The sequence below is a fragment of the Xiphias gladius genome, chromosome 23 (genome assembly GCF_016859285.1).
Source record: "Xiphias gladius isolate SHS-SW01 ecotype Sanya breed wild chromosome 23, ASM1685928v1, whole genome shotgun sequence".
Lineage (NCBI taxonomy): Eukaryota > Metazoa > Chordata > Actinopteri > Istiophoriformes > Xiphiidae > Xiphias > Xiphias gladius.
The window spans coordinates 17,957,459-17,971,991 of NC_053422.1; positions in this window are offsets into that span (position 1 = coordinate 17,957,459).

Here is a 14,533-nt window from a genome sequence, read left to right on the forward strand (position 1 = left end):
AACTGAGTGTGAAGAAGAGAAAAGACAAAAGAAAGAAGGAGAGATGATGCTGTAGTATCGTGTTACTATCAATGAAGAGTATTAACTGCATAGCCAATAGACTACACCCTCTAAGACACATACTGTACTAGAAAAAAAAAAAAAACTAAGGCCACTTTCCCCGCCAGCATGACTAAGAGGAGCACACACTGTACATGGCAGCGTGAGTCATTGATTTGTGAAGTATGCACAGTGTTGTGTATGATATGCACATGTGTAAATCAGGTTACTCCTGTTGGGGCTTACATCGCTAACCGTGTTCTCACTTCAGAGAGCTGGCAGCCAGTTGTACTAAAGGCTACTACTATATCAGTAGTCGAAGCAACAAAGCAACCTCAGGGGCAACATCATTTCAATTCATCAACTTATCACATAGCCTCCTGTATGTGCAATTGCCCTCAATAGCTGTTTTTTAAATGGATACCCAGATGGTGCTGTGAGTTAGCATTGAAATATCACTCTACTCCACTGATAACACAAACAGTATAATTATTATAAGCTTTGATAACAGCACTGCATGTCATTTCACCCGTAGCGTAATTATGCAATATCAAACAAACTTTCAATTCACTGATTAGTGTGATGGGTAAACACGGCGTATGACTGAGACTAACTTAAATGAAGACAGCACTGCCTAGATCTGTTTGCCATTGTGAAATTTTTTGTCTAATGTCATTATGTGTTGGATAGACAATGTTGTGTAGGTAGAATATAATGCCAATGGATATTGATTGTAAATGTGCAAAAAAAAGCTAATAAATGGCTTAGAATTGTATTTATTAATAGTGGACCTTCTTATGAGCTTCAGCACATTTGGATTTACAGGGAAATTCCAGTCTTTTTCAATGTGGGTCTTACTCTCATAACTGACCTTTCCACTATTTCACTCCCCGAAACAGCGGCTGTCCAGTTACAGCTTAGTGGCCATAAATATGCAAGCAGGCCTGTCAAGCTTTAGATTGCTCCACATGTTGAAGTGGTGCGCGTGGGGCTGTAGTAAAAGTGATATCCTACAGAGTTTGGAGGGTAGCCTCCAAATCCCAGCTGTGTAACTACAACAAAACTGTTGCTTTGATTAACACTGCCATGCCAGGATTGATTTATGTAAACTGCAGTTTATTTGGAAAACTTGACGAGGATCACAGTGTTTGTCTTAATATACGTTGTGCGGCGCTGGCATTAGTCAGAGTGGCCACAACAAAAATAAACAGTAGCATATTCCCATGTTTCTGGTGTCAGAGATGACAACGTTTTGCACAATAGCTTGATTTGAGTTTTTTCTCCTTGAACGTTGGATTTCCCAGATGCACAAGCTCCACATGGCTGAAAAACAAAACCATCTTGTCTTGTGTCACCAGCACACCCAACACAAAACTGGCTTCATTTAAGAAGTGAAATAGATCCTTCCTTGTTGACATGTGAATGTGTGCCTTATTCTCTTGAGAGGATTGCAAGGAAACGGAAAGAGAACCATAGCTGTGCATCATAAGCAGCATTTATAGAGAGCACTATTTTTAGCAAACAGATCTCTGCAGTGTCGCCACCGTGCATCCGTAAGGAGCAAGGCTTGGGGACCGTATTGCTGCAATCCCAAAAAAAACTCATGTGATGATAGATGAAGAACTGCCTTTCTCTTGGGACAGTGAGTGTCCTCCAATACAAGTTCAAATGAAAGAGCTTTGTTACGGTGTGGTGATACATTTTGTTCTCTATGTGGAATTGCATATGACAATAACCAGATTGGAAGAATAAGAGATGTACCCCTGTAGCCCGTCCACCTTTGTCAGCATTAGGGCATTAATGCAAACTGAAACCTGTAATCCCGGGGGGGGGGGGCATCAGCCTAAAACCATATGTTACAAAAAATAAAGTTTAAAAAAATATCAGGACTTTCAAGTCTCTATTTAGCTGCTATTTAACTAAGAGGAGATATGGGCTAGGATGTGAATGCAACTTCCAGAAACTCATAAAAAGGACATCAGATTCTTAATACCCCAGCAGAGAATAAAACAGAAAAACCTGGAAGGGGACTGTAACATAATGAATTTGTCAGGGATATAGTGGCCATTCTTCCTCTCCTCCTCTTTGCACCCGGGCCCATATCTCTTCCTCTCAGCCTTCATTCAATAGGCACACAGCATGAAATCTCTCAGTTTGAAATCCAATGCCCCTTTTCCCGTCTTTGAAAACCAGATCCGCTTTGGATGGCATCTTGCCTCGCACCGTCTGAATCCTAATACCCCAATAAAAAATCAATGAATCTTTTTTTGCATATCAAATATACACAGCGTCATGGCGTAGCCCGGCCCGGCCTGGCCTGACCCAAATGACCTTGCTGGCCTATCCCACAGAACCACCTGAACACAGCTGTTGCCACTCTGCTTTTATTACGGATCAATAGCCTCAGATCCTGGTCCTGGCCTTTTAGTCTTTATAGACGGTCGATAACCAACATCCTCCTCTAGGATGCAAAGTAACATTAAATCTTCAATCAAAAAACATCACTGCCACCTCCAACCACCCTCAATTACCCGGCAGGGTTGCCTGCAGGCCTTGCATTTCCCACATCAGCTTTCTTTAGCATTGGATAGGTATGTCAGTGTGATTGCTGCCCTTGAATTAGAAAATTACCGCAACGCGCGCGTGGATTCGAGAGTGGGAGAATTACGCTGCTTATCAGATATTAGGTGACCAGAAAAGACTGTTATTCACACATGGAATAATAGAGGCATGATGGAAAAAACCAAGCAAACAGGATTTCATTTTTCATACAGTGAATACAAGGATCAGAACATTTATTGTATGAGGTTTGGAAGAGACTGTAATTCACTTTCCTCTTATGTTATAAATCCGAGGTGATAACTGGTGTTACTGTTGCAACATGGAAGATGTCTGCCACTACACATCAAGGCAGGCACAGGATAATTTCTGCCAAGATCTGCTGACATCTGGAACAGAAAGATGAAATATGCAATTTATCTCTTTCCTCTGAAAAAATACCCAAACTCTTGCTGGGAGAGGTCTTGTTGCCTGTAGCGCGTCTCCATAAATATCCAAGACCAACATGTTTTTCTGCTCAGTCATCTAATTTTAGATGACTGACATCTCAAAGTTTTATAAACACTGGGGAAGTGCATGGAAATGTGGCTGACTAACTGGGAGACTGAACATCTTTCTCCTGAGGTTCACATCTTTGTTATTTTCATATTTGTTCATCATGATGGCAAAAAAAAAGGATATTCCCAGGATTGTGCTGCCATAGGCTCTGAATTTTCATGAAAAAAAGAAAGATAATGATCTCACAGCCACTCAAACTGGTTTGCCCAGAGGATGCTTAAATTAATTTTTTCTTTTTTTTTCTTTAGACACAGCAAAAACATTTACATTCTATTGTCAAAACTTTAGGGCCCAGTTTTCCCTAAAGTGTCACTTCATCTATTTGTGGAAAAAAAAAATTTCATACATTTTTGTGATTGTTAACAAGGCCAGGTTTCCATTTACAAGCCACATTGTGCTCTGAGCTGTGATTATACTAAACCTATATACTGTGTGCTCTTTCACAGGGGAGCCTGCAGGGACATAGTTAGAGAAATGGGAGCCAATTTACAGCCTCAGAGTACATTTGGGTCCTCACTCTGGCCTGATTCTGCCAAGTCCAATGTGTGGAAATACCAGTGGAACAGATTACAGACGAATCCAGGGGAAGAAATGACAAAATCACGGCGAATTTCATCACCATCAGCCCTGCAGAAAAATGAGAGCGATACCCCGTGTGGTGGGACCTCCCAATACAGAGAGAGGAAGACACAAACACACATGTGGACACGAAACAGGCCTACGGGGAGGTACAAACATGCATATTACGTCTTTGGGCCCCCCGTTACCAGTATCAACAAGTGAAATGCACATCCATAAAATCATTAACGATCAGTTATTGGACATATTCCTTCTTGAAATTTTGGTTTTAAATTTTAATTGGATACCATTACAATACTGTCCTATTCTTGAAAGTATTTACTAGGAGCCTGTGCAAGAGAGAAACTTAATTTTAAAGAACATGTTTCAAGAAGCATATTTTCTCATTTATTTATGATGGTATCTTGCCATGCAAATAGTTTAAGTTATCAGAGTTATTTGCTCTGGTTTTGAGATATCCATCTCCAGGATTTCTGCTGCCACCCCGGTGCAACGACGGTATCTGACTTTTGTTTGTGTTGCTTAAAGCACTGAATAATTATATTTAAAAATGCAACAGCACCATCTCGTTCCAAAAACAGTGTGCCAGTTACTCTGGAAAACTGACAGACTCTGCTGTGAACAGGTTTCTCTGGAACTACTTCCAACTGAAGAAATAGTCCCCATAAAAAATGCTAATAGTTACTGTAGTTCTGTCGGTTATTCAGGATAAAAGACGTGGGATACTGATTTTCAGTTTTCACAGCACCACAAGCAAAACACCACTCCCCTTCACTGTATGGAATTGGTGGGAAAAAATCCCAGAGATGCATATCTCAAAAAACTGGGCAAGTAAAACCGAAACATCTGTGTGGCTGGATAACACTGCAGGTAAATGTGAAAATATGTTAATGTTTAAATTCTTAAACTCTTGGGGTCCAAATGTTTTTCAGACACAACACATGTATGATATAATTTTATTTAAGAAAAAAAAACTTTGCTTGTTTAAAATTTTGTAGATTGTAAAAATGGGTTTCAAACACTTAGAAGTGTGAGAAAATTGCATTATACACTAATTTGCCAGTTAATTAGGAACACCTTGCTGAAACTAATGCACTCTAATACAACAGTCCTGACATTAATTCCACCTTTATGGAGGTTATAATGTTCAGTTTTTGTTGAAAATGTTTCAGGGAGGTGTTGATTCAAAATTAGAGACATTTTGGAGGCTGCAGTTTGTGGTGCTGTCGAATTGTCTTGTGATGTAATGGCAGGTGTTTCCAATGTTTTGTCTACCCCACTTATATGAGCGAGGGGTACATAAAATATTAGAAACACCTGACAGTATAATGAAATGAAATTCAAGAAGGTAGGATTTCTAGCAGGCCTAGCAACTCAGTGTATTTATTTATTTATGAAAAAAACCTTCTCCTCCCTCAGCTTGCTGCTCTGGCGCCAGCGCTGAGGTACGACAACGAGCACACGGTCATTCACCTCCTCAGACAGCCACTGTCAGCATTACAGTTAGTTATCTGTATCATCTGTGCAGCTCCACACATTATTGGATATTCTTCCAACTCCCCCAGGGATCCATTCAGCCTCCTGCACTGCACAAAAACAGGGTTCTGAATCCAGGTGCAAAGCTCCTAATGAGGCAAAATATCCAGGTATGGGGGAGGGAGAGCCAGGTTCCTGCATACTCAAGCTCACCTGGGCCTCCCTTGGGACAAAGAGTCCATCAGTGGGAGAAGAATGAAGGTCTTATTATGCGGCCAGTCAAGTGAACTTGAAGCTCCACAGCATTTGTGGAGGTGTACTTAGTGTTGTTGTGTTTTGTTTTTTTAAACGTTTCCTCTTAGCAGCTGCAAGGGGGCTGATTTACAGACAAAGTGTCTTCCACTTGTCATTTCCCCCCTCATTACCTTATCCCTTTCTCAAGGACTGCTCTGGAGAATATACAGGCTCAATTAAGCTGTTCTGACCGGAAATCCCGTTGCTCATAAATCACCTCCAAGGGCCTCTGATCAGCGCTGCTACACCACAGCGTAAAGCAGCATACAGCGGCGTGTGCTGCTGAGCAGGACCGCGGCTATTATAAATCAAGGGAAGAGTGCAGAGTATATTGCAGGGGATGAAAAGACTGTAGGACACCATACCATAAATCTGGAAAATAATCACACAATGAATACAGCAGGACACGTAAACAGTTATGATGTTACGGGAGAATGGACAAGGACTTACTCACCTTCTTGTACACAGTGACTCTGTAAGGAGGAAATTATGGCAGAAACCTTTTCTATTTTGAATTTTATGATGGAGTTTGTCATTATGTTATCAAACAGGGGTGAAGACAGAAGATTACACCGTTCAGTCAAAATGCGCTGCCCTCAGCTAATGTGTCGGCCTATTAAATAATCAGTAGGGGAACACTGTCTTAATTCTTCCTAACGTTTTCCCAGTGCTGTGCAATTAGAATTGCATGCCCGAACCATACCTTGAGGTGTCATTGCTTTATAAAACATCCTCAAATAGCTTCTGAGTACTTTTCCTTGTGTGTAACCCCTTTTTAGTGTATAAGCGGTATAAAGACTCTGTTGCCTGTTAATTTCTTTCATGCCTTTTAACGAGAGCCTAGGGACAGACCCTGCTCTGAATGAATTGCAGGCCTATTACTGTGTGAGGAAAATAATCTCAGTATTAAATTTGAGCATTCAATTTGACTCCAAGGCGATAGACGGGGTTCAGGTTTAATTAAAACAAATCCTTCGCACGACTTGTGTGATGTGAGCTTCAACTCGCTGATAGAAAAAAAAAAAATATTGTCGGTGAATCAGTGTTTTCACACAAATCTGCCGAATTTTCCGTAATTGAAATTGGTCTCGGTTGGAGCGAATCAGCCACCACGGCTGGGAGGTGACTATCAAGTGGCACACAAACCCACAGCGCCCACAGTGAGGAAAATTCTCTCCCAGTCTGCCACAGTTCCTTGAATGTAATCCAGTCTATTTTCAGTGGTAATCTCTTGTTTTTAAAGGATGCAGGGTACAGCACCAAACAACAGACGCCCCATATTAATGCCAAATGCTTTATTTCCCAGCTACACTCATTAAACGGCATTCTTTTCTCTGGAGAAGTAATTATCTCATTGTCCCCTTCCAGAGCAGGTCTACAGGATGTATTTTTTAGGGATTATTATGCAGTATTTTTACAAAGCCGAGTGCATTATGCATGTAAGAACCCCTCATATTACCCATGGAGTACCAGATTAATCCTTCCAGAGATTAAATGTTGCACACAGATAGTGGGCATGTTGCATCCACATAGGCTGACATGCCACCATTGCTCTGTGGCTATCTACAGGGCACCAAACATATCTGCAGAGATTACTAAAACAAGTAAGTGTTTTCAGCGGCGGGCTGAAATAAAGCACTCGGGTTCACTGGTCAGTTTATATTCCCAGATCAATAACATATGTGAATGTGGACAATAATGATACTACGCTTATCTTAAAAATGGAGCCTGTAGAAGAAAGAGTTTTCTTTACACATAGACGTGCAAATAACTTATCTTTAACCTTGCTAGCATCATGGTATGTTGGGATGGTATTGCTGGTAGGGCACTTTGTCCATTACTTTGGTCCGGACTGAAATATATTGGATGGATACCCATGATATTTTGTGTAGACATTGGTTTCGGTTCCGGTTCACCAGACCATGAATCCTAATGACTTTGGTGATCGACTGACTTTTACTCATATTTCCTCCTATATTTTTGATTTATGACCAAATACCTGCAAAACTGACGACATCACCCTCAGCTGTATTTTGTGTTTAGTGGTAATTAACAAATGTTAGCATGCTAACATGCTTAACTAAGATTGTGAACACGGTAAACATGTTAGGATTATGACTGTGAGCATGTTAGCGTTCTGGCGTTAGCATTTAGTTCAAAGCCTGGTAGTCACTAACACAGCTGCAGACCCTCGGTCTTCTTACTATATTTTATATGAACTAACACTGAGGACACTGAGGTCATGTCCTCTGTTTTTTTTTATCTTCTAGGAATTTGGGAGGATTAGGTATCACAGTGGAAACTTACACATGATGGGTATTTCACGGACTAATTCTATTTAGACATGATAGCTTTAACTTTGAGGCCAAGAAAGAGCCAGAAAAAAAGAAAGGCCTCTGTTTTTCCTCACCTGATTTCAATTCCTGGCTTTCTTGCAGGGACTAGTTAACTGAAAAAATATGGAAAAATCCAAATCATTTTCATGTCTGGTCATTATTTCCTGAGGAGTGAGGGTGGTAAGCATGTGATGGGGGATTTGGACTCATGACCCAAATATTCCTAAAATCCTGGCTATGGCTACAGAATCATCTACACTTCTATTTTTCATCAAGGCTTGTGTAGTGTTAATGCTAATACAGAGCAACAATGTAGGGCCGGTAAATGGCTGTTAGTGGTTGTAAAAGTGTAAACAACACAAAGCCGAGCGGATGCTGTTTCCTTGTAGCACTGAAAATGTTAAGACCCCTGCACTCTCATTAATCTCTATTGGCCTGTGTCACCGCTCAGAGAGAAAGGCGAGATTACTCCCATCCCCGGCCTCAGACTCTCATTTAGCCACATACTTCAAGCCATTATTCAGCCATCATAGGAAAACTACAAAACAAATTGTATTTACCACAAAGGCCATAATACCTCAGGGAGGAAGGATAGGATGGGAGGAAACCAAGAGACAGGAAAAGGAAGTGGGGTATAAACAAGAGGTTCAGACTCATCATGGAGCTGCAGCACATTCACCTCCTCTGCAAGTGTCAGGCTGTCATCTGTCATCCAAGAACATGACAAACGGCTGAAATGAGCTGGAGAAGGATTTGACACAGATGTCTGACATCACCATCTAATCCTTCACTGCACTGTGGAAACGCCACGATAGGATGGACTTGATTGCCATGGCAACAAACTCAAAAATAATCCTGCAGACCCTAAAAGCCTGGGTTATTGGCTTTGATTTTTATTGTGGTATTAAATCACAGCCTGCTTCTAAACCAGAGAATGACTGATTTCCAAATTAGGGCGCTGTTAATTAGTCACCCTCATGAAGACGGCCTGCGGTCTATCACAGTCCACAATCAAAGAGCTTACTTGTGCGGTTTTAACCTACAAGCTGCTTACACAGCTGAACCAAAGCTTAGCCTTAGCAGAAATACTGATTAAATCTGTAAAATGGTGCAGTCTATCATTTGTTTTAAGACTCATTTTGCTGGGTGAAATATCAACATCTGGACAGCTGTTTTTAAGTTAGAGGTTTGGTCCAAGTAAGTGAAGTCAAGGTGAAAGTGGGGGAAAGATGAATGTGTTAAGGGCGGGCTGCAGGCGGTGGGTGATATTGAGCTGCCCTGCGAATTTGTGTGTGTGTGTGTTTGTGTGTGGGACAGGGACAGGTCTGCTGTGTGATTTACTTTAGATAAAGGAGAATAGAGACCTGGCCAAGCAGGATCAGAGCTCCTTGAGGAATTAGAGACGAGACTCACATACAGGATGAAGAAGACCTCACTCTCTACAGGATCATGAGCTGTTATTCTTTAGAAAATAATACACGTGGAGTATTTAAGAAATTCACGTTTCAGTCTTACGGTAGACTAATTTGCAGAATTGTTGCTAAACAAAATGAGAAACACTCACACCATGACAGAAAGTGAGAATGACAAAACATAATTCTGGCACTCCTGTGTGAATGTGTGTGTGTGTGTGTGTGTGTGTGTGTGTGAGTGTGTGAGTGAGTGAGAGAGAGCCGTGAGCAAATGTATAAACCCCTCCGAGGGATTGGTGACATTTCTCGGTTTTGTGAGCCACATAGATTATATCCACGGTTTAATACGAGTCATGATCTCGCCTCTAGATGGCATTCACCTTAATCACCTTTGACACACTTTTCATCACTGCCATGACTGTGTCCACTACTTATGGAGGAAATTCACTGGATAGTGAAGCTTGACACATATTTTACTATTTTTAAACCTCATTTCAAAAATTGTCACATATACATACTCACCTTTTCTTGCATCTTCAAGCTTCACTTTTCAAATTATCCATTGCAGGTTGGCCCAACAGGCCTGAACAATAATTTAATTGGAGCACCGTAACACAGACGTGTGTTTCCAATGGATGTGCATGAATGAACGATGAGGCAGAGAGAAAAGGAAGAGCTTGCATAACCCTATTTTGAATGCTCCGAATCTTCCTCCAAAATTGATACCAAACAAACAGTGTGGCACATGAATCCACCAACTGAATGGAAATTAGACACACGCAAAAGCACATCAAAGGGTGTGATTGAGGGGGGGGTTTGTTCCACAGGAGTTGAGTGAAAGAAACTCAGCCAGTCATTTCAGTTGTGAATTACTTTCATCATCCGCACACATACAGCAGGCCATAATAATCATGTTACTGCGTTTACTTTGTGTGAGAGAATTTTCCTGTTCACAGAGTCTTGCGGGACGATAAATAAAGGCCATTTTTTTTCTTATTCATAGTCCGTCCAGCATACATACATACAGGCCTGCTTGCTTTTTGTCCTTTATGGAAACGAGCAAAATGTTTGTCTGTAATAATGCTTCACCTTTGAACTGAGGCTCTGCAGAGCACAAGCACAAAAGCCGTTTGGCAAAATGCTCTACTGAAAGGATAAGGCTGGAATTAGTCTTTATTTTTCTTATTGTCAACAAATCCCAAAAGAAAAGACAATAAACCAACAATGTGTTGATCCAACTCTACTACTGCTACTCTACTACTTTCAGCCCAAAGCCATTTGTTCCTCCTGACATAAATCTTTAAAAGTGGGTCACAAATGTATAGTTTCATTTTTTAAAAACTGTAGTAATTTCCTAAAACAGCTGGGTATTGTAGGTTTTAGCAAACATTACTCTGTGATTTAGGTTTGCGTTTTGATTAATCGTAAAAATGACCTTACCCTAAACTTAACCAAGTGTTTTAGTTGCTAATGCTAACCATACTTAATTTGCCATAACCACAATCTCTCTTTAGCTTTGATCACACAATAGTTGCCGTGGGCAGATATTGCAGAAAGTAGAGGTGAAATGGTTAGTTGATTAGTTAATTAGTTGATCGACAGAAAAATAATTGCCATCTATTCTGATAATCAGTGAATCGTTTCAATCATTTTTGAAGCACAAACAGCGAAATAATGCCAAACATTCTCTTGTTTTAGCTTCTCAAGTGTGAGGATTTCCTTCTTTTCTTTGTCATATACCATTGTAAACTGAATATCTTTGGGTCGTGGACTGTTGGTTGGACAAAACAAGACATCTGAAGACGTGACCTAGATTTGGGCATTTTCTTTCACAATCTTTGACATTTAATAGACTAATGATAAATTGATTAATCGAGAAAATAATTGGCAGATTAATCAATGATTAAACAATAATCACCAGTTGCAGCAGAAAGCAAGAATTTTAAGAAGGTTGGCACTGAATATAATCCAGGGTGTTGCAAATCGTGCAATATTTGACGTTCGGGCTGTAGTTACACTGGCAGTACTTGTTATTCAGATCAGTTCATTGTTGGTTTTGGTCTTTTCGTGGCATTTGTTAATCATTTAAAAAAAAAAAAAAAGTAGAGTATTATAAGTATTTTTTTAAACTGTTACTCGGAAAACGGAAAATGCCAAATTGACCATTGTCAGATGTCAGATGAGAAGTTTGTCCGTTGAGATGTAAAGCTGTTTTATTATTAAGCAGGAAAACAAAATGATGAGCAGAACAAAAATACAGCTCGGACTGTACCAAGACCTGCTTGATGTCCTGCCAAACCTGGAACACAAAAATGTTTGGCATTTTTGAAAGATCCTTTTCAAACACGCATTTGCTAATTACAATATGCTTTTTGCTCCAGATTTTCTATATTTGGGATGTATATAAAACTTTTGTGAGTTTCTCAAATAATTGGATCCAAGATTCATTGGACAGAGACTTCACATTCTCAGTACTGAGCCACAGTGTTCCAGTTTCCCATCAGGCTGGATAATGGACCATGGTGAGGGCAAGCGGTGTCCTGTTTCAGGCCTTTGATGCCAGCACAGGACTGACCAGACACAAGGTCTGATTCAGAGGGACTAAGAAAAGTAGGAAAATTGAGAGAGAGGGGGGTAACAACAGCTACTCTGAGAGAAGAAGGAGAACAAGAGGACTGAAAGAGGAGAGAGGGGAGACGCAAAGGCAGTCCCAGAGGCAGTGAAGAGGCAGCTGGCTCAGAGGTGTGCGCGTCCTATTTTTAGTTTCCCTCATGCACGTCTCCAACTCAAACAGCTGCTGGAGCATTTGCACACCAAAAGACTTCAGCACTGTCGTTCCTACAGACAAAAAAAAGAAAGAAAGAAAGAAAAAAAACCCCATGCAATAGGAAAGCTTAAACTTTACTCTGGCTCAGGTGTTTCAGTTGAAATTGGCTCAAAGCTCAAGCCCTGCCCCTCGAACCACTTCCCTGAGGTCGTGTTTTTAGTTAGGCTGAGTTACTTTCGCACTTGAACACAAAGGTGAGGTGTAGCGTAAAGTCACATGACCCAGAGTGCTGCTGATGCACACAGCCTACAGCCTGACAAGTAAGACAGCTGTAAACAGCCTATGTCCCATTCGAGTAATGTATGGAGGGACACAACAGGCTGAAAGAGCAGTCAGAGGACGTCAAGAGGCATGATGGGCTAAGATGTCACTCTGGTATCCTCTAGAAAGGCAGTAATGCATGTAGCTTCTCTCACAGGCTGCTGAGAAAAAGAGAGAATGGTGTATTTAAAATTTCCCTAAAGAAACACTGAGACACTTCGACACTGTTATGGTTACAAAGATATTTAATTCATGAGATGCTTTAGGAAATCTTAAACTCTACCTCAATAAGGGCTCCAACCTGAACAGGAACATTGACGACTGAAAAAAAACAAACATTTTTTTTTAGCAGCAGTATGGAAGCAGGAGTATTTGATGCATATTTGAAAAATAAATGAAAACGTCCCTGAACCAAACCTCATTTAGGCAATGACTGAAATAACGTCAGAGCTGCAATAATAAGCTCCTACATACGTAGGTAGGGGAGCAACTTAGTGCAATACCAAGAAGTAAGAAAAGAGGTTGTTTCATTTATTTATCAAATATGAAATATTTATAGGATTCAATCTGCTGGCAGAGAAGGACCAGGCAGAACAAACTGTGGGTGGAAGAATAGCAAAGTTGCTTTATGGAGGGATGTTAGGAAAAGCATCTGGTGGAGGGGCTGCCTGCTGCTCTGCATACATTTTTGTCCTAAATTACATTCCCAGGCTTTCAGGCAGTCATGACTGAGTCAGCTGACCCGGAGTGACAACACACGCCATTAATGTATCACTCTGTTGTCAGCAAGACTTTGTCTGTCGGACAAATGGAGTGGACCTGCATTCACCTGCATTGTAAGGGCCGACGTGTCTGCATATACACACAAGCACATATCAAGCAAAGACTGCAGATGTTCCGGCTGAGCCAGTTTGACCGGAGTACTGTGTTTTTCCTCCAAACAGACTGCAGCCTCGCCTCACGTCTTTACTTTGTGAGAGAAACCTGTTGTTTATTGAAGATAGTCAATAAATCTTTCAGAAAAGGAAGAGAAACAACAAAAATTAGTCACCTAATCAGCACCTGGGAACCGCTGCAACTGTGACAGAGACTAAGTTTTGGGTTGAGGATTAGTTCCCTCTGAAAGGGAGAAGTTAATTACGGGGCTTTGATGCACCTGAAGTGCTGTTCGATTGGTGGTTAATCCTCGTCAAACTGCTGCACAAGGATTATGCATTTTGACGGACACCTTGTTCAAATTAAGGTGCTGAAACGCAGCCTCGTACACTCTGAAGCACATCTGCACATATACCACAGTCAAATGATCAAACACGGGCAAAAACAGAGGGGGAGAATGAGATCTGAAAAAAAAAAAAAAAAAGAGGGAAAGGCAACGCTGAGACAGATCACATTCAGTGAGTTAGCAGCACTCTCTGAGTATGACAGCATTTTAAATAAAACATGAAAGCTGGAGAAGAAGGCACTCCTCTTTATGCAGCAACTTGTGACAAGTCATAATATTCTGAGAGACAGCACACCGAGCTCCGAGCTATCCCTGGGGAGACCCTTCCCTCCCCATCAGATAGACTGTACATGTATACCAGAACAATCAAACATGGTCCCTTCATCCCACGGCATCCAAGGCTCCTCGGTGGAGGCCAACTGACCACGCGGGCTGTAGGAAGCTGCAACAGTACAACCACGCTCCCTCCTCTGAATCTTTGGTTGGATGAGGGTAGATCCGTCACTCCAGTCATCAAGCAGTTAAGTTTCCATCCAGAAAATACCAATGCAAATACTAAAATCAGGTCTGGTTTGGCCAACCCGTTTCTCTGCCAGAGCCATTAAACTGTGAGAGGCTTGAGTGGAAGGGCCTGTATCAACACTGATATGAACATGTAAATAAGTCATGGCTAATCTCTCTCTCTCTCTCTCTCTCTCTTTTCCCTGTTGCTCTCCCTCTCTCTGTAAAAGCCATATGTACATTTTTAGAATTCCCCGAGTCCTACTGACGTGAAGAAAGAAATGAAAGATTCATGTTTGTTTAAAAAATTCACACGGATGCCCTGAACTTTCGGTACATGGCCGACACGGATACATTATTTAGTCTCGGGATGCAAGAAAGGGAAATGGGGATTTTGGCTGTGCAAATAAAAAAACAAACGATAAAAAAGGGATAATAAATGGATAAAAGCAGGGATTATGTCGTGTGC